The 23260-nt window shown below is 39.3% G+C and overlaps 1 pseudogene; it reads right to left on the bottom strand.

The window, feature by feature from the left end:
* Positions 1-302: 302 nt before the first annotated feature.
* LOC140629148 (transcription initiation factor TFIID subunit 9-like) lies at positions 303-1191 on the bottom strand (annotated as a pseudogene).
* Between the last annotated feature and the right edge of the window lie 22069 nt (positions 1192-23260).

The following is a 23260-nucleotide window of genomic DNA, read 5'->3' as shown; positions in this document are numbered from 1 at the left end:
TTCTCCATTCCTCCAATTTTCCCTTCTCCAAAAAAGACATAGGAATGGAATTATGCATTATGTAGCCTTTTTTTTTTGATGAACAACAATTTTATTTTTTATACTTAGAGGCTAATGAATAATGAAATTACTAATCCTATTAAAGAAAACCCAACATCTTAATAGGAAAGGATAACTATATTTACTCACTAAATACCATTTAAGTTTTCTACAACACAACTTGAAAATACCCAGCATACATGTTTAATCTCAGTACAATGGATTTAAGGCCAAGTATACATATTATAAACATCAAGGCTAGATTACAAATCATCATAGTCACCGTCGTCGTCGTCATCATCATCATCTTGTTTTCTTTTCAATGCATTTGATGATTCATTGGAAGTATTTTGTGATGACCCCATGTTAGTGGTAATAAGAATGTTTTTAGACCCAATTAATGATGGATTAATCAGAACATTCTGAACTGTGAATGCTGCAGGAATTGATGCTTTTACAGTTGGGGACTGTGATGTGGGCATCTGTACTGTAAACCTCTGCCCTGTGAGGGACATTGGAGTCCCTACTATAGTTGACACTGACATGGTGTGTAGGGTTGGTATACCAAGAGTGGGAGTACTTGGTCTGCTAGTAACCGAACCAGCACTTAACAGTGGAACTGTTACTCTTCCCACAGAAGTGGATGCCTTTTTTTGTAAAGACTTATGTCTATAGTTTGGAGCCGTCAAGCAGTATCTATCAGGCGGCAACCTTGGGCCTGAATATGGCTTGATTAATGGCAAAGGAGTTTGATTTCTTTGCCTTACAATATCTAATAAAAAAATCTCTTGGGGGAGGAGAGGTAAAAGACTGATCAGCACGACACTGAATGACCAACCGCACATCATCTGCATCAACAGTAGCCTTCTTAGCATGGCTTGAATAAATTTTTGCATCATCTAGGATTGTGGTCACATATCGGAAGGCAAACTCGAACATCTGATTTATAAACCTTGGCTCATTTTCTGTAATCCCCATATCCTTCAGGATTTGTGCCATCATCTGTGCATCTTTCAGCATGCTCTTGGGAGAAGCCATCTTGCCAGACTCCATGATATCTGTTGATCAGACTTCTTGAGCTAAATTACCCACATTAATGCATTTCAGTCCTGATCTTGATGCAAGTTCTTTGCCTACTGTGCTTTTTCCAACCCCTGGTGTACTGGTGAGCAGGATGTTTGGAAGCAAAACTGCATTATGTAGCCTTTTAAGATTGTCTGCCTTCACTTAACATTATACCTGTGAGACCCATCCCTGTTGTTGCATGTATCAATACTTTGTTCACTTTAGGGCTACATAGTATTCCATTAGGTGGATGTACAGTAGTTGAAAGATATTTGAGTTGTTTCTCTAGTGTGTTGGTGATTATGAATAAAATGGCTATAAACATTTGTATACAGGTCTTTGAGTTATATGGTATGTATATGTTTAACTTTATAAGAAGCTGCCAAATTGTTTTTTATTTTATTTTGTTTTATTTTTTTAAAGATTTTATTTATTTATTCATGAGAGACACACACAGAGAGAGGCAGAGACACAGGCAGAGGGAGAAGCAGGCTCCATGCAGGGAGCTGGACGCGGGACTCGATCCTGGATCTCCAGGATCGCACCCTGGGCTGAAAGCAGTGCTAAACCGCTGAGCCAGTGGGGCTGCCTTCAAATTGTTGTTGTTGTTGTTTTAATTACTTATTTTGGTAAGAGAAAGAGAGGGAATGGGGATGGGGAGGGGCAGAGGGAGGAGCGAGGAGCTTGATGTGGGACTGGATCTCACAGGCCTGAGATCATGACCTGAGCTGAAAGATACTTAACCAACTGAGCCACCCAGGTGCCCCGCCAAACTGTTTTCCAAGGTGTTGTACCCTTTTGCATTTTGTATACCAGCAACGCGTAAGGATTCAAATCATGCCATATTCTTTCCACTATCTGGTGTTGTCTTTTGCATAGTGGTATCTTGCTATGGTTTTTAATTTTCATTTCCATGATGGCTAAAGATGTTGAGCATGTTTTTAGGTGCTTACTTTCTTGTTGTTGGAATCTGAGAGTTCTGCATACACTCTGGATCCAGGTCCTCTGTCAATTGTGTGATTTGCAGAAACTGTCTGCTAGCATCCATTGCAGGACTCCCATCTCAAACAAGAAGAAATGGACAGACATATTGATAGCTTTTGTGATTCTGCTGTAAACTGACCGCCTTTGATGTTGCTAAGTCATTTAATTTATTTTGTGTTTCTGTTTCCTATTCTATACAACAAGAGGAGGGATGAGAATCTTTCTGAGATTCTTTGCAACCAGATGTGCCAGTGATTCTAAGGGACTGGCCCAAGTTCACACAGTTAATTAGTGGCAGAGTTTGGCTGGAGCTCAGGCTGCCTCCCACTCTGTTGTTGCCTTTGTTTGCAGTAGAATTCTTTTTACTTTTTTAAGTCTAATTTTTAGTATGTAATCCAACTACATGATTAAAAATTCAGAAAGTATAAAAGGGTATACTGTGAAAAAAAACTCCTATCACTCTGAACAAGTAATCCATGTTATTATTTCTCGTGTTCCATTCTGGAGCTTTAAAAAATATGTACAAACACATTTTTATGTGTGTTGTTATGTATATGTGTGTGTGCGCGCCCTCCTTTTCTCCTTTTGTAAGTGAATTATACACTCTACAGCATTCTTTTTTTCACTTCTGATAGAAATGCAAATTAAAACTACACAAAGATACATTTTTTTCAATTATTGTGCTTGAGGTTGAGGATCTTTTCATGGGATTAAAAACCATTTGTCTTTCCTTTTCCATGAATTCTCTGTTTATATCATTTTCCTGTGTTTTTTGTTTTTCCTATTGAGTTGCTGACATTATATCTATGAGCTGCTTATTTATTGAGGAAATTAACTGTGTGATATATTACAGTTTCCTCCTGGTTTGTCATCTGTATTTGAGTTTATTAGAGTTTTGCTGTAAGAGTGCTGGCTTTTATATGGTTGAATTCATTAGTATTGTTATGACTTTTGGCATTTGGTCATAGCTAAAAAGGACTTTTCCCCTCTGGTGTTAAAGAAGGATTTTCCTTTTTAAAATTTTTTTTTTCTTTCAGTTCATGACCACATTCTACATTTTATATATATTTCAGTATTTGATGTGTTTGGAAGCTATCCTGGCACAAGGTGTGAGGCATAGATCCAAATATATTATTCCAGAAGGCAGCCCATTTGTCTCAATGCTATTTATTAAATAATCCAACTTTTCTCTCCTGATTTGAGTTGTCACCTGTAACATATACTATGTTTCTGTAATTTTTTTATTGTGTAAGAACACCTAATATGAGATCTCTACCCTTTTACATTTTTAAGTGCACAGTGCAGTGTTGTTAGCAATAGGCGCAATGTTTACAATAGATCTCTTGAACCTATTCATCTTGTGTAACTGAAATTTTATACTCCTTGGACAGCACTAAATTTTCATGTTTTGCGGGTTCTATTTCAGAATAGAAATTTTCTACTCTATTCCCTTGGTCTTTTTTCCTATTTATGTTAAAGTTAATATGGAACATAAATTTTAGCATATGATGGGGCTGGTCTTCCTTCATCACTGTTCTAGTTTCTTTACACTGTTTTTAACATTTTTTTAAAAAGATTTTATTATTTATTTGAGAGAGAGAGTACACTAGAGTGAGACAGAGTCTGAGCTGGGGGAGAGGCAGATGGAGAGGGAGAGGTAGACTCCCCAATGAGCAGGGAGCCCAATGAGGGGCTGGATCCCAGAACCCTGGGATCATGACCTGAGCCAAAGGCAGACGCTCAGCCCACTGAGCCACCCAGGCCTCCCAGTTTTAAACATTTTATTAAAAATATTTTCAAGCATGTGGCAATGTCAAGATTATTTTACAATGAACACTCATTTACCCACCACATGTATTCAATCAATATTTTACTAACCTTTTTTAACACATATCTAATGCATCTATTCATTGTTCTGTACACTAATTCATCATATTTTTTGATGCATGTCAAAGTAAATTGAAGACATCAGTATACTTGCTCCAAATAGTTTAGCATTGCCTTGTCATTAACTAGAGTTTAGCAATTTCTTATAGTAGTAGTTTTTTTTATTTTGAACCAAGATTTACATACAGTGAAATTCACTGAGGTTTGACAAATGCATGTACTTATGTAACCCAGACTGTTACCAAGATACAGAACATTACCATCACCCCAGAAAATTACTTCATGCGTCATGCCAGTCTGTCCCCAGCCCTACTCCCACAGAGACCACTGCTCTTCTGACTCCACAAAGTATGCTTTCTTTTGCGGAAAGCTTCTTTCAGGAGCATAACGTTTTTGAGACTTAAGCATGTTGTTTCATGTATCTGTAGCTTGTTTCCTTTTATTGACGAGTGGTATTCCGTTGAATGAATGCACCACATTTGGTCTGTTTATTTACCTATTAGTCAAGACCTGGGATGCTTGTAGTTTTTGCCTGTTTTGAACATTATCGCACAGCTCATTTTGTTGCCCATATGTTTTCTCTTCCTTTTTTGTGGGGACTGGATAAATATGTGTGTGAAGTGTCTCAGTCATAGGGTAAGTTTTTGTCTTTTCTTTTCTTTTTTTTTTCTTTAAAGATTTTATTTATTTAATAGAAAGAGGGATCCCTGGGTGGCGCAGCGGTTTAGCGCCTGCCTTTGGCCTGGGGCACGATCCTGGAGACCTGGGATCGAATCCCACGTCAGGCTCCCGATGCATGGAGCCTGCTTCTCCCTCTGCCTGTGTCTCTGCCTCTCTCTCTCTCTCTGTGTGACTATCATAAATAAATAAAAATTAAAAAATAAAATAGAAAGAGTGTGCATACCCACGGATCAGTAGGGGGAGGGGCAGAGGGAGAGGAAGAAGCAAGCTCCCTGCTCAGCAGGTACTTGGGACTGGATCCCAGGACCCCGGGATCCTGACCTGAGCCCAGGGCAGATGCTTAACCAACTGAGCTGCACAGGTGCCCCATATTTTTTGGCTTTTTAAGAACACTCGTACCCCCCAAGTCCTTTCTCCAAGGTGGTTATACTCTTTGACACTCCCACCAACATGTGTGAGAGTTCTGGCTTTTCTGATCCTCAGCATCATTTGAAGGTCAGTCTTATTAATTTTCTGACATAGTGGGTGGGTGTATGGTGGTACTACATGGTGGTTTTATTCTGCATTTTATTGATGACTAATGAGTCTGAACATTTTGTCATGTTCCACTGTCCATTTGAGTATCCGCTGTAAAGTATCTGTTAAAATCTTTGCCCATTTTTAAAAATTTTTTATTTATTTATGATAGTCACACACACACACACACACACACACACACACAGAGGCAGAGACATAGGCAGAGGGAGAAGCAGGCACCATGCACCGGGAGCCCGACGTGGGATTCAATCCCGGGTCTCCAGGATCGCGCCCTGGGCCAAAGGCAGGTGCCAAACCGCTGCGCCACCCAGGGATCCCTCTTTGCCCATTTTTTATGGAGTTGGTTTCATCATATAATTCAGTTACTTTAGATTTTTGTTCTATCCTTACTTACCTTATGGTTCACTATAGAATTTAGGATCAGTGTACCAGACTTCTAAAACAAATTGGTTGGGTGCTATTTTATTTTTTATTATTGGTTTTAAGATTTTATTTCCTTTTAAAGATTTTATTTATTTATTCATGAGAGAGACAGAGACCTAGGCAGAGTTCTGAAGAAGCAAGAGCTCCCTGTGTGGAGCCTGATGTAGGACTCGATCCCAGGACTCCGGGATTGTGACCTGAGCCTAAGGCAGATGCTCAACCACTGAGCCACCAGGTGACCCTTTTTAAGATTTTATTTATTTATTTGAGAAAGAGGGAGTGGGAGGAGGAGCAGACTCCCCACTGAGCAGTGTGCCAATGAGGCTCTTGATTCCAGGACCCTGAGATCATGACCTGAGCCAAATGCAGAAACTTAAGCTACTGAGCCACCTAGGCACCCTGGCTGGGTGCTATTTTAGATAGATTTAGAGGCAGTTATATTTTGATGTTGATTTTTCATATGCAGGAACTTGGAATGCCTTTCATGTGTTTAAATTTTCTTCTCCTCTCCCCTGGAAGAACTTAAAAATATTCTTTCTAAAGTTTTTACATATTTCTTAAGTGTATTTCTAGACATTTTATATTTATTTTTGCTATTTTCAATGCTGCCTTGTCTACAATTACATCTTCTAATTTGTGTTGTTTACATATAAGAGAGCTGTTGATTTCTACTCATATATATGTTTTATGTTTTATTTCTGGACATTTTCATGGGAACAAGGCAAGATGATATGCCAGGATATCTGATGTAGAAATTTATTTATCCTTTACTTCTCAGCAAGTGACAAAGGCTGATTTTTAAAAATTTCTTTGTTAAAAATTTAAATTTCTTTTTCTCATTGCCATTGAGATAGGACAATGCCAGCAAATATAATTTGTCCATGGGATTCTTCCTTTAATTCTACTTTTTTTCTGCTTCTAGGAGCTGATTTGGTACAGGAAGCTCCTGCTGCCAGCTGGTTTACTCTTTTTTCTTTTTTTAAAAGATTTTATTTATTTATTTGAGAGAGAGAGGGAAAGTGAGCACCCAAGCCAAGGGGAGGGGCACAAGGAGAGGGAGAAGCAGACTCCCCGCTGAGCAGGGAGCCCAGATGCAGGGCTCATGATGGGCCAGAAACAGATGCCCAAATTACTGAACCACCCAGGCGCCCCTGCCAGCTGGTTTACTCTTACTTCTCTTGCACATGATGAGCCAAGTTCTGTGCCTTTGGTTCAGTGCCCCTTGTGTTTGAGAAGTGTGCTTTTACTGGCTCATTAGCAAATCTCTAGCTGCTGCACAATCCTGTGGTGGCTTGTTTGCTCCTGTCTTCTCTTTAGCACCCCCTGATCAGTCTTCAATGACACTGGCAGTCATTTTGATACTTTGAGGTTTAGCTTTCTTCTTATTTTATGCAAATTGATTTTTTTTAAAAAAACAACTCATTCTTAATTTCCTTTATGTTTGTATTTCCATGTCACATGAAAACTTGGGTCCTACTCTAAACATATTGGACCTACAGAAAGTGTTTAATAATATTCAGTGAATAATAATATTTTGATAATATTATCTCTGTCTTTTGTTTTTAATTAATTGTTCTTCTTTTTCCAAGGAACATATACTTCCTACTGCCTCCTAATTAGATTGGCTTCATTGTTGGTCTCTGTGTGTCTGGAGATTAGGAAACAGGATATTTTGTATCAAAATATCGAATGCCCTTACCAGTTCTCATTTTGGTGCTGAATAATTCTTAAGGCATCACTGCTGGCGTACTTAACTTTAAAAAGATGAGTGTACCTTTGTTTAGTGTTTTTTTTTATGACAATAAATAATAGACCAATAATAAAGTCTCTTTTACATGAATATGGAGTCTTCCTCCTGCTGTACTGGGATGAACGGATGGTGTTTGGTGACACACCTCATTTCAGAAGCCAGAGGCCAGATAGCCATTCACTGAGGTTCAAGGTGAAACCTGTTGCCTGTTCGTTATGTCCTTTAGACAGCTTTTAACACCTGCCAGATTGGCTATTGTCAAAAAGACAGGAGATACCCAGTGTTGGCAGGGGAGTGGTGAGAAGGGAACACTTGCGCACTATGTTTGACAATGTCAATTGTACGGTTCCTGTGGAAAACACCATAGGAAACAACACTGCCTCCTACTGCACATCCTTGTGCCATAGCTTCTCTCTGCAGTCCATCCCATGTCCGTGCCCCGTGTTGTTCTTACATGCCCCCAAAACCCCCTGCCATAGCATTTCCTGGCTCTCCATTGCCTGCAGAATAAAGTTCTAAATCCTCTTCCTAGTTGTTAAGATGGAGAGGTTTGTGTCATTGCTGAGCCCTTCCCAACATTATTGCACAGCTGTAGCCAGGCAAGTCTTGTTATCGAAGTCACACACCCCATGCTGGTTTCAGCTCTGAGCTGCTCTGGTGTCTCCTCCATGATAGGATTGCTCTCAGAATTATTGGCCTAAATGCTGCCTTTATATGTTCCCACTTCCAAGCCCTACCCTCCATGGTGCCAGTTTTCACTGGGAACTCTTCTTCGGACTATCCTCCTTCGTTGTCATCACCTGTTAACGCTTCTGTCAGCTTGTACTGTGGTTTTCAGTGGATCCTTAAGAAGGGAACTGTGGATTCTACCCTGCGGCACTGTCCCTGTGGTATTTCGTTTAGAAGGTTTCAAGTCTGATGACTGACACTTTAATTGATCTAATTTTTAATGAGGTGGCTACTGTGCTTTCCTCTCAGAAACGTTTGTTTACCTTCTAGTTTTTTAAACTGTTGACATAGTAGTGGGATGACTGGATCTTATGGTGTTTCTATTTTTAGTTTTTTGAGTAACCTCTACACTGTTCTTCAGTGAGGCTATACCTGTTTGCATTCCCATCAGCAGTGCAAGAGGGTTCCCCTTTCTCCACATCCTTGCCAACACTTGTTGTTTCTTGTGTTTTGGGTTTTAGCCATTCTGACAGGTGTGAGGTGGCATCTCATTGAGGTTTTGATTTGTATTTCCCTGATGATGAGTGATGTTGACCATTTCCTCATGTGTCTGATGGCCATCTGGTGTCTTCTTTGGAGAAAGGTTTGTTCATATCTTCTACGCATTTTAAATTGGATTATTTCTTTTTTGGGTGTTGAGTTGCATCAGTCCTGGGTTTTCTATATTTTGATTACTAACCCTTTATCAGTTATGTCATTTGCAAATATCTTACCAATTCAGTAGGTTGCCCTTTAGTTGTGTTGGTCATTTCCTGTACTTTGTAGAAGCTTTATGTTTTTATGTAATCCCAAGATTATATTTGCTTTTATTTCCCTTCCCTCAGGAGACATATCTAGAACACTGTTGCTTTGGCTAGTGTCGGAGAAATTACTTCCTGTGCTCTTTTCTGGGGTTTTTATGGTTTTTGGTCTCACATTTAAGTGTTTCATCCATTTTGATTTTATTTTTGCATATGGTGTGAGAAAGTGGTCCAGTTTCATTCTTTTGCCTGTAGCCATCCACTTGTCCCAACACCATTTGTTGAAGAGTCTTTCCTATTGCATATTCTTTCCTGCTTTGTCAGAAATTAATTGACCATATAATTGTGGGTTTATTTCTGGGTTTTCTGTTGGGTTCTCTTCATCTATGTGTCTATTTTTGTATCAGTACCATACTGTTTTGGTGATGACAGCTTTGTAGTATATCTTGAATTCTGGGATTGTCTAGTTTTATTGATCTATTATTTTTTAGTTTCTATTTCATTTATTGCTGCTCTATTTTCAATTATTTCCTTCCTTCTACTGGAATGAGTTTTGTTGTTCTTCTTTCTCTAGCTCTTTCAGGTGGAAAGTTAGTTTATTTGTTATTTTTCTTGTTTCTTGAAGTAGGACTGTATTGCTATAAACTTCCCTCTTCCAACCACTTGTAGTGCATCCCAAAGATTTTGGACCATTGTATTTCTGTTTTCATTTGTCTCCATGTATTCTTTGATTTCCTCATTGATTGTTGATTGACCCATTCGTTGCTTAGTAGTGTGGTGCTTGACCTCCATCTATTTGTAGTTTTTGAGATCTTTTTCCCAGTAGTCAGTTTTTTAGTTTCATAGTATTGGGGTCAGAAAAGAAGCATGGTATGATTTTAATCTTTTCTAATTTGTTGAGACATGTTTTGTGGCCTATTCTATGATCTGTTCTGGAGAGTGTACCATGTGCACTTGAAAAGAATGTGTATTATGCTCTTTTAGGATGGAATGCTGTGAATGTATCTGTTACGTCCGTCTAGTCCAATGTGTCATTCAAAGCCATTGTTTCCTTGTTGATTTTCTGTTTGTGTGATCTTATCTGTTGCTGTAAGTAGAGTGTTAAAGTCCCCTACTATTATTTATTACTATTGATTACTTCCTTTATGTTGGTTATTAGTTGCTTTATGTATTTGGGTGTTCCCATGTTGGATGCAGAAACTTTTACTATTGTTACATCTTCTTGTTGGATTGTTCCCTTTATGGTTAGAAGTGTCTTACTTTGTTTCTTGTGCCAATCTTTTTTATTTTATTTTATTTTATTTATTTATGATAGTCACAGAGAGAGAGAGGCAGAGACATAGGCAGAGGGAGAAGCAGGCTCCATGCACCGGGAGCCCGATGTGGGATTCGATCTTGGATCTCCAAGATCGTGCCCTGGGCCAAAGGCAGGCACCAAACCGCTGCGCCACCTAGGGATCCCTCTTGTGCCAATCTTTAAAGTCTTTTATATCTGACAAATACGCACCATTTGCTTCGACGTGGATGGAACTGGAGAGTATTATGCTGAGTGAAATAAGTCAATCGGAGAAGGACAAACATATGGTCTCATTCATTTGGGGAATATAAATAATAATGAAAGGGAATAGAGGGGAAGGGAGAAGAAATGGGTAGGAAATATCAGAACGGGAGATAGAACATGGAAGATTCCTAACTCTGGGAAATGAACTAGGGGTGGTGGAAGGGGAGGAGGGCGGGGGTGGCGGTGACTGGGTGGCGGGCACTTGATGGGATGAGCACTGGGTGTTATTCTGTATATTGGCAAATTGAACACCAATAAAAAATAAATTTATTATTAAAAAAATTAAAAAAAATAAAGCCTTTTATATCTGATGCAAGTATTGCTTCCCAGGCTTTCTTATCACTTCCATTCGCATGATAAATTTTTTCCAATCTGCATGTGTATATAGGCCTGAAATGAGTCTCTTGTGGGCAGCATCAAGATGGGTTTTGTTTTTTTATCCATTCCATCACCCTGTGCCTTTCAATTGGAGTGTTTAGTCCATTTACATTCAAAGTAACTACTGAGAAGTATGTACTTATTGTCATTTTGTTACTTGTTTTATGGTTGCTTTTATTTAGCATCATTTCATTGAGTTCTCGTCCTGTGATTTTGTTTTTGTTCTTTAATTTGGGACATGTTTCTTTGTTCATTTTGTGTAGCTCTGTGTCTGTTTCTCTGTGTTAGGAAAGTCAGGTATGTCTGCTGCTCTTGAAAGAAGTGGCCTTATGAAGAAAAGATCCTGTAGTGCTCTGCAGTGCAATGTCTTCTGTTCACCAGAGCCTGGCACTTCAGAGGTGTCTCCTATGTCTGTTGCATGTACCCTGCTATTGTGGTTGAGCTGCATTTGTTTTCAGTCCAGTCATCTGTAATGGCTCTCTCTGCCTGTTGTGTGCAGCGATTGGTCCCTGTGTGGTTTAGCAGGCTAGTCTGGGGCCACTTTGACCTTGAGTTGAGTCAGACCATGTATTTATCGGAGATGCAATAGCAGTGAAGTGCAAGGTGCTTTCTCTGTGTTGTCCCCTGAGAAGCTTTTATTGGTGGGCAAGGATTGCAGTTAGACCCAGTGGCTGTCCCTAGCCCACTGCTCCTTCTTGGGCTGCAGTTGGACTGGTGTGTGTCGTTATCTTCCTCTCTTGGAAGCGAGAGTCACTTTGGAGGGCTTACACACTGACAGGCTTGTGGCACCACTTTGGGTGGGCTCTGGCCAGGGTGTCCTCGAGGGGGCAGGTCTGCAGGTGAATGAGGGGCTAGGTGTGGTGCCCGCAGGTCCATGCTGATTTGCTGCAGGAGGAGGCCATCTCTGTAAGGGCAGGGACTCAGCTTCCTGTAGCCTCCCTCCTGGCTCTCCCAGAGCTGAGCCTGATGATTTTTAAAATTCCAGGTTTTAAGTCCCACTGTGAGCTCACAGAATTTGACCCCTCTCCTTTTCAAAGCCAAATACTATGGGATTCCTCTTCCCCTTGCAGGCTTACTGGTGTGCCGGTCTGTTTCTCGCTCTTTCCCTGCCCATGGCTCCCTCCTTCATGTGTTCAGACCTATGGGGTTTAGCTCCCTACCACATGTTCACCTTCCTACCCTCTTCAGTACGGCCTTTTCTACATTTAGTTGTGGAGTTTGTTCTGCCAGTCTTTAGGTCATTTTAAGGGTTATTTACATTAATGCGAGTGGTATCTAATTGTATCTGTTGGACGAATTAAGCTTAGGATCCTCTCATTCTGCCATATTCCTGAAGTCTGAGCTGTGGAACATTTTGCTACTGAATTATTCTAACCATTTGTTATAAAGAAAAAAATTCAGCCCAAAGACTGTTTTATCATCTCTGACCAGTTTTGTAAATCAGTGTAAATAAGGAAACTACATCTTGCCCCCGTATATCTCACATCTGATTAAATACATCTTTGTACTTATATTCATCTTATATGAACACGTAGTGCTGTCCAAAAAGAAATGTAACAAGAGTCACACATGTAATTTACCATTTTCTGATAAACGTTTTTAAGAGTAAAAGAGAGAGGTGAAATTAATTTTGTGTTTTATTTAGCCTGATACAACCAAAATATTTTCATTTCAATACCTAATCATTATAAAAGTATTAAGATATTCTACATTCTTTGTTTTGTACTACATATTTGAAATCTGGTGTGTATTTTTCACTTACAGCACATCTCAATTTGGAATTGCCATATTTCAAGGGCTCTATAGTCACATATGGTTGGTGGCTGCTGTACTGGGCAGCAGTTCTGTAGTTCTAGAATTCACATCTCTTAACTTTCTATAAGGTAAAGTTTCTCAGTCTCAGCACTATTGACATTATGGGCCAGATAATCTTTGTTGTGTGTGGGGGGGTGGGGTGGGGTATGGTCCTGTGCATTGTAGTATGTTAAGTAGTATATCCCTGACCGCAACCCACTAGATACCAGTAGCACTGCCCTTCCATGATATGCCAACCAAAAACTGTCTCCAGACATCATCAAATCAGAACTAAAGCTACAAGAAATAGTCATAGGCATCATGAGAAGTTATCTTTAGTTGTGCTTGTTAGAACTCATTGATGATTTTTCCCAGCCTCTCACAAATAGTATTCTACAGAGCTAAGTGAATATATGGAGACACTGCAATACTCGTTCCATTCCATTGATTCTTTTGTGGCTCTGTGCTGAAGAAGCCATTTGGTAGTGATGAATTAGTTATTGATTGGAAGGCACAGTGGATTGTTGAAATCCTCTTAACAGTCCCTTTCAAAGTGTTGTGGAGCATCATATTGTAAGTCTAAGTAAACACTTTCGAGAATATACTGCTAAATGTTCTCTCTGAAAATCACTGTCATTGTGAATTTAATGTTCATTGAACGTACTGTAATGTATTGGGGAAATAGATACATGCTAGTGGAGGGACAAGTTTGGTTTAGTTTTGATGAATGGATTTATGATGAAGTGATTATTTTCAGCAATGATGCTAAATAGACCCTTCACATGTAGTCTAGAAGCCTGTAAATTTGCATGAGAAGCTCATATTTTTACAAAGGATTGTGAAAGACCAACGTAAACTGTATTTATATTGGCAGGCTGCATTGATTGCTACAAGCAAAATTTATTTAAGTATTCTGTCATTGGGGGACATTTTGTTCTGGGGGTTTTGTTAGGGATGACCTTTAGAAGGAGGGAAAGTTACTTGCTTGAATAAAACTGAGAGTTCCAATTTAGAACATCAGTGGTCAGTCTCCTGATGTAATAATATTTTTTTCCCCAAAGATTTATTTTAGAGAAGGAGGGGAGGGACAGAGGGAGGGAGAGAGAGATAGTTTCAAGCAGATTCCCCACTGAGCATGGAGCCTGATGTGAGGGTTTATCCCATGACTCTGAGATCACAACCTGAACTGAAATGAAGAGTTGGACACTTAGCCAACTGAGCCACCCAGGTGTCCTGGGGATTTTTAAATATAAATGCTTTAAAATATAAAAACATGTTCTCACCCACAGAGGACTCAAACTACAATGTCTGGTGTAGTTTTAATCCAAATAGTTCACTTTTTTTGTGTTATGAAAATTCCAGTGAACATCAGATTATCTACAGATGAGTGGGGTACATTGCTCAGATTGAAAATCAGAACTCATGTATTTGAACTTGTAGTTCTTCATAAGCAGAACTTAAAATGATTTTATTTTTTAACTATAATAAGAAAAAAGTGGATAAAGACAAAATGTCAGTGGGTAATAATGTTTGTGTAGTATGGTCAGTGATCGTGTTTCATAAGGGATGAGTAACTATCCAAGTTATTCAACAAACATCTCCTGAGTATTTGGTATGTATCCGTCACTAATCTAGAGATTGGGGGCACTGACATGAATACACAAGATGGAATCTGCCCTCACAGAGATTGTCATATGAGAAGAGAGAGAAATAGGCAATTTTCAAACATATGGTAGGTGCCATGGGGGAAGTGTAGGGGATATGGGGATATATGGGAAGATCTGGGATTGGCAACTTTCTTAGATTCTAGGATCTAGAGATGCTTCTAGAATATAATAGTTTGGAAGAAGGAGTAAGCATTAGCCTGGAAAATGATAGAGATGGTCTAATAGCATAAGAGGAGAGGAAAGTGTGGGAGATTATTCTAGGCAGGAGGTTAGAGAGAATATGATATTTTGGAAAAATCGAAGTTTAATTCTGTAGTTCACAAGTGGGAAAAAAGCTAGGAGCTAGTTTGTGTTGCTAGGGTGTTATAAATTAAATTACTTTCTACATATATCCATTTCCTCCCTTTGCTTTTATGTGGGCAACGCCCTCTTTCACATTACTGGTGTTGGGTTTGGCCTATGACTTGCTTTGACCAATGGAATATTAGCAGACATGATGTAATGAAGCTTGAAAAGACAAGCTTAAGCTAGTTTATAAACATGCAGACCTGAAATCAGCAGAGGCACCTTTCTGAATACAATCTAGATTAGCTAAACTCCAACCAACCCACCAACTTGTGAGCTAGTAAATGCTTTTTATTGCTTGCTGCTGAAATTTTGTGTTTGCTTCTTATATAGCAGAAGCTGACTAGAATATCAGAACACTGATCTACAATTCAGAACGAATCACTTGATTATTTCTGTTTTTCATTCACATATTAATTCTATTCTATACAGATAGGATGTTTAATATCATCTATAGATTACATAATGAATGATGATAGAATGAATAATGTATTGACAAAAGGGAAAAATGAGTATGTTAGTGCAGTACGATAGAGCTACAATGTGAGCAACCACAAATAATACTGTTAGAATGCAAAATAAGACTTTTGTTTATTGGTGCACTCATTCAACATTTATTGATAAAAAAAAGTACAATGTGTCCAGTACTGTTGGGAATCTAGGAAGACAGCAGTAGGAAAGACATTATCCTGTTTTCATGGAGGTTATAATAGAGGATCCAGAGGTTTGTAGTAAGAATTTTGTAGGGATTAAATATTTCTCCAAATAAAAACTCAGTGGGTTGGACTCCCCTCTCAGGCCCCTTGCCCATTCCCTGACCACGTGTTCCCACCTCCATGTTTTTTAGGAATGACCAATTGTTTTTACTTTTTCATAGTTGAGACAAGAAAAAATAAGGGAAAGATTTCAGGTGCCCCAAATTATATTCTCATATCTAAAAGTATCCTGAGATTCTGGAAGCAATTTCCAATGGAAGCTCTGAAAATTCCTTTCTGGGAGATATTTAGGCAATGGGTATGAAAAAAATCTTGGGGAAAGGTTTCATGTTTAGCTCTGCCACATAGTAGTTGGAGAGCACAACCAAATGACTCTACAGTCTCAAGATTTGGTCTTTGCAAAATGACTGTCTATGGGCAGGATTTTGTTTTCCATTTTTACTGCAGCTGGCTCTAAATTTGAGGTCGTTAATGCATTGTTTAATGTGTATTCCACTGTGGCAGCTTGTCTCCTTTCAGAAATAAGCTAAAATAATCAATTTCTAAAAATATCCTCCAAGCCCGATTGCTTTTGGCATGTTGGACCCAGGCAGGCTATCTTGTGGAAAGTTGAACAAGCTGGATATTTTTGTAGACCTGTTCTTGGTTGTAGTCATCACCACACTGACAACAGTCTGTGTCAATCTGTTTATTCTTTCCCAATCTGTTCAAGGGGAATGAAAATAAATGGGCAGAACCCAGTTGTTCTAGGGAAGTAGAAAAGATATGCAATAGAGATGTAGATCTTAAGGAATGAGTCATGACATGCAAGTCACTCTAATTTTATGAAGTCAGTAAGTGTTTTCACAATATGGGCAAAAAGCAATGTTAATATACCCGGTTAAAAGAAAATTCTATTTTTCATCACTACCAACAGTGGGACAAAATGCCATGTTGTTCCTAATGTCATGCTGTGAGAAGGGCACAGCTTTACTTCTTTGACATTTCTGCCAAGAAGTGCATAACCGGGATCCCTGGGTGGCGCAGCGGTTTGGCGCCTGCCTTTGGCCCAGGGCACGATCCTGGAGATCCGGGATCGAATCCCACGTCAGGCTCCCGGTGCATGGAGCCTGCTTCTCCCTCTGCCTGTGTCTCTGCCTCTCTCTCTCACTGTGTGCCTATCATGAATAAATAAAAATTAAAAAAAAAAAAAAGAAGTGCATAACCTGGATTTAATCATGAGGAAGCATCAGGCCAACCCAAACTGAGAGCATCCTAAAAAACAACTGTCCTGTACTTTTGGAAAATGCCAGTGTCACTCAGGACAAAGAACATAGACATGAAAAGTAAACACAGTGGGTCAGAGGGAAACATTTCTGTATGGAATATTATTAAGTAAATTGCTGAAATCTGAATATGGCAATAATAATTTATCAGTGTAAAATTTCTTTAATTTGATAATCATGTTCTTCTCTGAAAACATTCTCTGAAGTGTGTAGGGTTAAGTGGTATGGTGTCAGCAAGTTCCTTTCAAACAGATGATTCAGAAAACTCACAGGTAAGAAGCAAATGGGGCAAAATGTTTCCAGTTGAATTTTTTCAGGGTACATTGAAATACTTTGTAGATTTCTTGTGATTCTTCTGTAAGATCTAAAGTCTTTTAGAATAAAAAATAAGAATTCTTTAGCAAAAATTCTTAATGTTTGGGGATCCCTGGGTGGCTCAGTGGTTTAGCACCTGCCTTTGGCCCAGGGCGTGATCCTGGGGTCCCGGGATCGAGTCCCACGTCAGGCTCCCAGCATGGAGCCTGCTTCTCCCTCCTCCTGTGTCTCTGCCTATCTCTCTCTCTCTCTCTATCATAAATAGATAAATAAATCTTTAAAAAAAATTCTTAATGTTTTAGAAGCCTGTGGCAGCAATAGTAACTGACAAATCCTTTACTCCACAGTCTGATGTGTAATCAGAATGAGCTTAAATTAAGAAAGTTCTTCTCTGAAGGTCATTTTTACCAATGAGTACAGGCCAACAGAATTAAAGAAATAATTGCTTAACCTTAGTTAATACTTAAGAAATATTTTGTGTGGGCAATAATGATTTTAAATTTAAAACATCAAATGATTAAAATAATAGCTAATATTAGTTTAAAAAATCAATTGTATTTTCAGCTGAAAAGAGTAAGATTAGTGGTGGGTTGGTCAAAATCTAGGTAGTTAGAATTCCTAATGTGGGAGAAGATCTTAACCAGTAACATCCGCATCCTTCCTTCCTGTCTACTCTTGACTTGGGTGCTACCAGATTGCTCTTTTTTTGTTGTTGAAGTGACCACATTATTTAAAAAGTTGTTTGACTAATTAACCATTAGCCAGTGTAGTAATCTCCAAGTTCATAAATGTGTCTGAATTTGCTATGCATTTAGTTATGACTAGAGGCATTATATCTTTAAAGAAAACCAAATATATTTTTATAGGCAAAGGAGAACTTTAGGATCTTTAAAACACATCCATAAATATTTCATCTTTATCTTTGTTCTTTAAAACAGTTAAACAAACCATATTGGGGTCATTCTTTTACAAAACAGAAATAAATAAAATCTATTCTGTCATTCTTGATGCCAGAAAGTCTCAAAGATGAATGCTGTTTACCTCAAAGAAAGGGTGATGCTAATGCTTAGAGGTAGGTACCAGAACAAACTCCCCAGGTTGTTGCAACATCTCTGGATGAGTTGGTGATAACCACTGTTCCCAGCTCCCAAGTGCTTTCCCTACTTCAGACCTAACCCTGGTCTCTTCTCTTCATACCTCATACTCCCTAAAATCTAACCATTAAAGAGTTAGAGCTGGGCATAGCAAGGGTCCCCCAAGATGTAACTGGCATCCAGTCTAATGGGTGGGTGCCACTCTTAAATATCTGGAATATGATGCCTTTTTTCACGTGAGTCCCTACTCACCTCAGAAAATGGAGCAAGATAAGAAATATACTGTGAGAAGAGAAGAATCAAATTAAGGCTTTAATTTAAATCTTTGAATGACATGAGTCTCCCAGAGACTTTTTTCTTTGGAGCCAGCATGGAGGATGGATTGCTGACAGCCAGTGGAAGCAAACTCTTTGTGGATTTAGGTAGCAGGAGGCCAAGTCTCCCCTTAGGTGTGAGTGGGACAATATTATCAAGAAAGAGAAAAGCAGCCAGTTGCAGCTGGGAGCTAGCCTGGCATTCACAGCAGAGTCTTGGTGATCTTTTGTTGAACAGAAACAATTCGTAGAATACCAGCATCAGACTCAAACACAGTGGTCAAGAAAAAAAAAAAAAAAAAGAAAAGAAAACAAGACCACTCTGCGGTCATGTCTGACCACAGTCAAAAACACATTCCCTGGGGCAGCCCGGGTGGCTCAGGGGTTTAGTGCTGCCTTCAGTCCAGGGCGTGATCCTGAAGACCCAGGATCGAATCCCACGTCGGGCTCCCCTCATGGAGCCTGCTTCTCCCTATGCCTGTGTCTCTGCTTCTCTCTCTCTCTCCTCTCTGTGTTTCTCATAAATAAATAAATAGTATTTTTTTTAAAAACACACACATTCCCCGAATCACAAAAAGAATCAAATATCCCACTTTCCTGGTTCATATGAGTGACTACTACTTTTTCACTAGTTATAGCTTCAGTCTCATTTCCTGTCCTCTAGATGAGATTCAAGATGTGCAAATTACCTCTGGTTTCTGACAGCATCTAATTCAAAGCAAAGCCCCACTTTTTTGAATCCTCCCCCAAATCTACCATAGTCCAGTAATCTATAATGCCTTTTCTAATACCTTCTTACCAAGAGATGTACGTGGGTCTCCACAATGTGTGTTCTTTCTGGCTGTAATTAATCAATAAACCCGACTATAATGATTGTGTTACTCTTTGGTCTTTGAAAGACACTGATATTATCATGGTTCTATAATGCTCCAGAACACTTTCTTAGAGAATTTTTTTTGGGGAAAAGTCAAGTGTAGAGGTTCTTATTCAATTACTATGTGACTAAGAGATTCTTAAGACAATGGCCTCTGGCCACTGAGAATCAGGAAGTACAAAATTTACCGGCCACTGGCTTTTAAGTATGACTTCAGCAGCACAGAGGATTTGGTGGATTTCTGATCCCTCTAGGCTTATGTTCTAGGTAGTTGCAGGAAAATAAAAGATAGAGGTTCTTTCTCTACCTCTTCATCATTACATTATTTTAGCCAATAAATAATGGTAGACATCAGGTATATAAGAAACAAGTTTTGATTTCTTATGAACATAATAAAAAAACATCAACATTTAAAAGGAGTAATTACTTGGTGACATTCTGCTGGGTGCTTGGTTTGCAAACAAATCATATTGGTGCCATTTGTCAATGTGTAGACTTACTAAGAAAACATACAGTAGAAATAACATTTGAAGTTTATCTAAGGAGACTAAATCAGAAGTTTACATGAAAACATTGTAATAAAAATGCAAACAAGCAAACCTGGGGAATTAGGCTGATGCTTTGAAATGATAATTTTATAATGCTCTTAACCAGTCATTAGCGCTGAGCATTTTGGAACTACTTGCATTAAAAATATCCTGCTTACCCTACATATTTGGAAAAAAATAAAGTTGCAGTTGATGGAATTTTAGAATGGGAAGTAACCTAAGCATGCCCTAATATTGCAAATGATAAACTGAGGCATGGAGAAGTCTGATAGATGAGACCCTGGAGTCTAATTTATTGATCTCTCTGCCTTGCCAGTGTGCAGATCTTTCAGTGAAAAGATGTATTTTACTAATTCACATGGACATTTTCTTTAGTTGGTCCACTGTATCAAAATTTCTGATATATTTGGCTTTAACATGAGTAGATTGTCTTTCTCAACCTTAGCACTACACATTGTCCTTTGTGATGCTGGGCAGCAGCAGGGAGCCACAGGTCCCACAGTCCCAGTCAGCCACAGATCAGGAATGTCAACAACAGATCACTTAAAACCATTCTGTACCCATGTAGCCATTCTGTTTTTCACTTTCAGTGCTTCTCAAGAAATTATACAACATATTCAGTGCTTTGTTATAAAATAGGCTTCATGTAAGATGATTTTTTCTAACTATAGGCTAATGTAAGTGTTTTCAGCAATTTAAGGTAGGCTGGGCTAAGCTATGATCTTTGGTAATTAAACGTATTAATTAAATGTAAATTAAGTGTATTAAATGTATTTTGGCTTGGGATATTTTCTATTTGATGGGTTTATTGGGATATTATCTCACTATAAGTTCAGGAAGATGTGTACTGACATTTTGGGTTGCATCATTCTTTTGGGAGGGGTGTGCTGTCCTGTGTATTGTAGGATGTTTAGTACTGTCCACCTTCCAGATGCCAGTAGCGCTCTCCTGACACCCTACCCCACTTGTGACAACCAAAATTGTCTTCAGACTTTGCCAGATGTCCCCTGGGTGGGTGTGACATCCCAACAAAGTGTCTACATGGAAGAACTCAGTGCAGTTGTGCTTCCCAGGACTTTGGGGTTCCCCAGAGGTTTGCAGAAGGGAAAATTCTCCCTGGTGGGGTTTGTTCTTATAAAAGAGTCTTCCCTGGCATTATTCTCCCCAACATTTCTTTCTGTTTTGTCTAGACCATCTCTACATCAAAGAACACTTTGCGGTTATGATCCCCAGGACTTTGGGGTCCCCCAAAGGCTTGCAGAAGGGAAAAATATCCCTGGTGGGATTTGTTCTTATAAGAGTCTTCTGTAGTCTCATTCTCTCCTCAACATTTCTTTTTGTTTTGGAGGCAAGCATGGCAGGTCTGTTTGTCAGATTTGTCGGTAACACAAAGGTGGCACATGCAAACGTGGCACATACACGGGGTGGAATTAGAATTCAGACCACTTCCTGCAGCAACTAGGTGCAGTCTTCATAAGAGATGCCCTAGGGCAGGCCTGCTGAGCTTTAAATCCTAGTCCTGTCTGCTAAGGGATCTTGGCATTTTATTCAACAGCTCTGCATCTATAAAATGTTGATTATATTAGCACCTACCTCATGGGTTTGTTACAAAGATCAAGTGATTTAATATTTAATATCCCAGGCTGTGTCTGGTACCAAAGAAGTACTCTGTGTTTGCTAAACTAGAAAAAAATCCTCAATTCATTGGCAGAAAACTTATGAAATGTAACAGGGGAAAGTGCTAGGTTTACTACTGAATTTAAAAATAGAACATGTTCAGGGAGTATTGGGTTAATAGAGAAGGTCATGAGAAAAGGACCTGAGGAATTCCATTCTGCTTGAATCTAATACAGTCTGTCATCTAGGCAAATCGAGCAGATCCGTGTCCCACGTTTTCTACCCATATCAAGCCATTTATGGGGTGCTGTGGGGTCCACCTTAAAGTCAGACACTACTAAACTAAGAAATGCTAAGGGACAACATATGTTGCTACAAGAAACCTGAGCACCATGTCATTTGAAGAAATGCCAAATGTATCAGGGCTCCTAATGTTAAGATTATTCAGGACGAGTGACAGATGTTGTCAATGATTTGAAGGGTTCACGTGTGGTAATCAGAGGAGATGTATTCCTTATGGCTCCTAGGGCCACACCTGGAAGTTCTGCCTCAGAGTTACACAGATACAGTTTTTTGGATTCAACATAAGGATAATTTCCTTCCTTCCTTCATATCTTCGTTCGTTCCCTCCCTCCCTCCCTCCCTCCCTCCCTCCCTCCCTCCCTCCCTCCCTCCCTCCCTTCCTTCCTTCCTTCCTTCCTTCCTTCCTTCCTTCCTTCCTTCCTTCCTTCCTTCCTTCCTTCCTTCCTTCCCTTTCAGATTTTATTTATTTATTTGACAGGGAGAGAGAGCACAAGCAGGGGGAGCAGAAAGAGAGGGAGAAGCAGATTCCCCACTGAGCAGGGAGCATGATGTGGGGCTCAATCCCAGGACTGTGAGATCATGACCTGAGCTGAAATCAAGAATTGAACGCTCAACCACCTGAGCCATGCAAGTACCCAAAGGATGGTTTCTAATAATGAGTTGCATCTCTCATTAGAATGGGTTGTGGGATGGAATGTGTACTCAGACACAAATCATATGGAGGAAAGGGTTGAGATTCTATAGATTCTTATTCTGACTGGGAATTGGACCAGGAAACTTTTAACATATCTGCTAAGATTCAATTGATGTATAAATGCAAAATTAAAAAGTATTTTTTATAGGGTCAAAGTGTCAGAATAATGAAATGTTTATAATTACACTACAGCTTTAACTGTGCCCCTCTCAATTCTTAGACTCTTCAATTATTTTTGCTTTTATTATATGATTACTCTATATCTAAAACAATACTTTTAGAATCTTCCTTTTGGATGTAGTAAATTTCGACACTGCTTTCTTCCTGTGATGGTTGATAATATACTTCATCTACTGTTCTCACTACTGCTTGTACATCTTTCCAGTAGAGGTTTTTCACTAATCTTAGCTTCTTGTATTAATTGTCTAGATCATCTAGTGCAGGCAATAAATGACCACAAACTCAGCAACTTAAAAAGCATACATTTATTAAGGCTTGCTACTGACAGGCCTTACCCCAATTTGGATAATAACTTCTCATTCAGCAGTTCTGGGATGGGGCTGGAACACCTTACTTGTAGCAAGTTCCTGGAAGATGCTCTCATTAGAATAGCAAAGCCTTATAGTGAAGAAGAGGGCAGGGAAGAATGTGAGTGGACCTGGGACTTTGTTGGATGTATTGGTTTCAGGAGAATGCTGATAGAATGCAACTTCATTTCTCTCTGGTTTCATCTGTGCTGCTCTGAGTCTCTTTTTTCTCGTGTCTCATGAGCCTATAGCTCTGTATTGAGCAGACGTGAATTCAGCTTTTACAAATGAGTAGAAAACTGTAATCTCTCAACTAAGTGAAAGCATGCTCTCAACCCCAGCTTGGCATTGGGTAGGCTCAGCTCGCTGCACAGGGCCAGTGGGTTTGGGTCTCCTACAGAAATGTTTTCCCA

Source organism: Canis lupus, chromosome Y, assembly GCF_048164855.1.
Source record: "Canis lupus baileyi chromosome Y, mCanLup2.hap1, whole genome shotgun sequence".
Lineage (NCBI taxonomy): Eukaryota > Metazoa > Chordata > Mammalia > Carnivora > Canidae > Canis > Canis lupus.
Note: the sequence above shows the minus strand (reverse complement) of the source record. Positions and strands in the feature narration are given on the sequence as shown.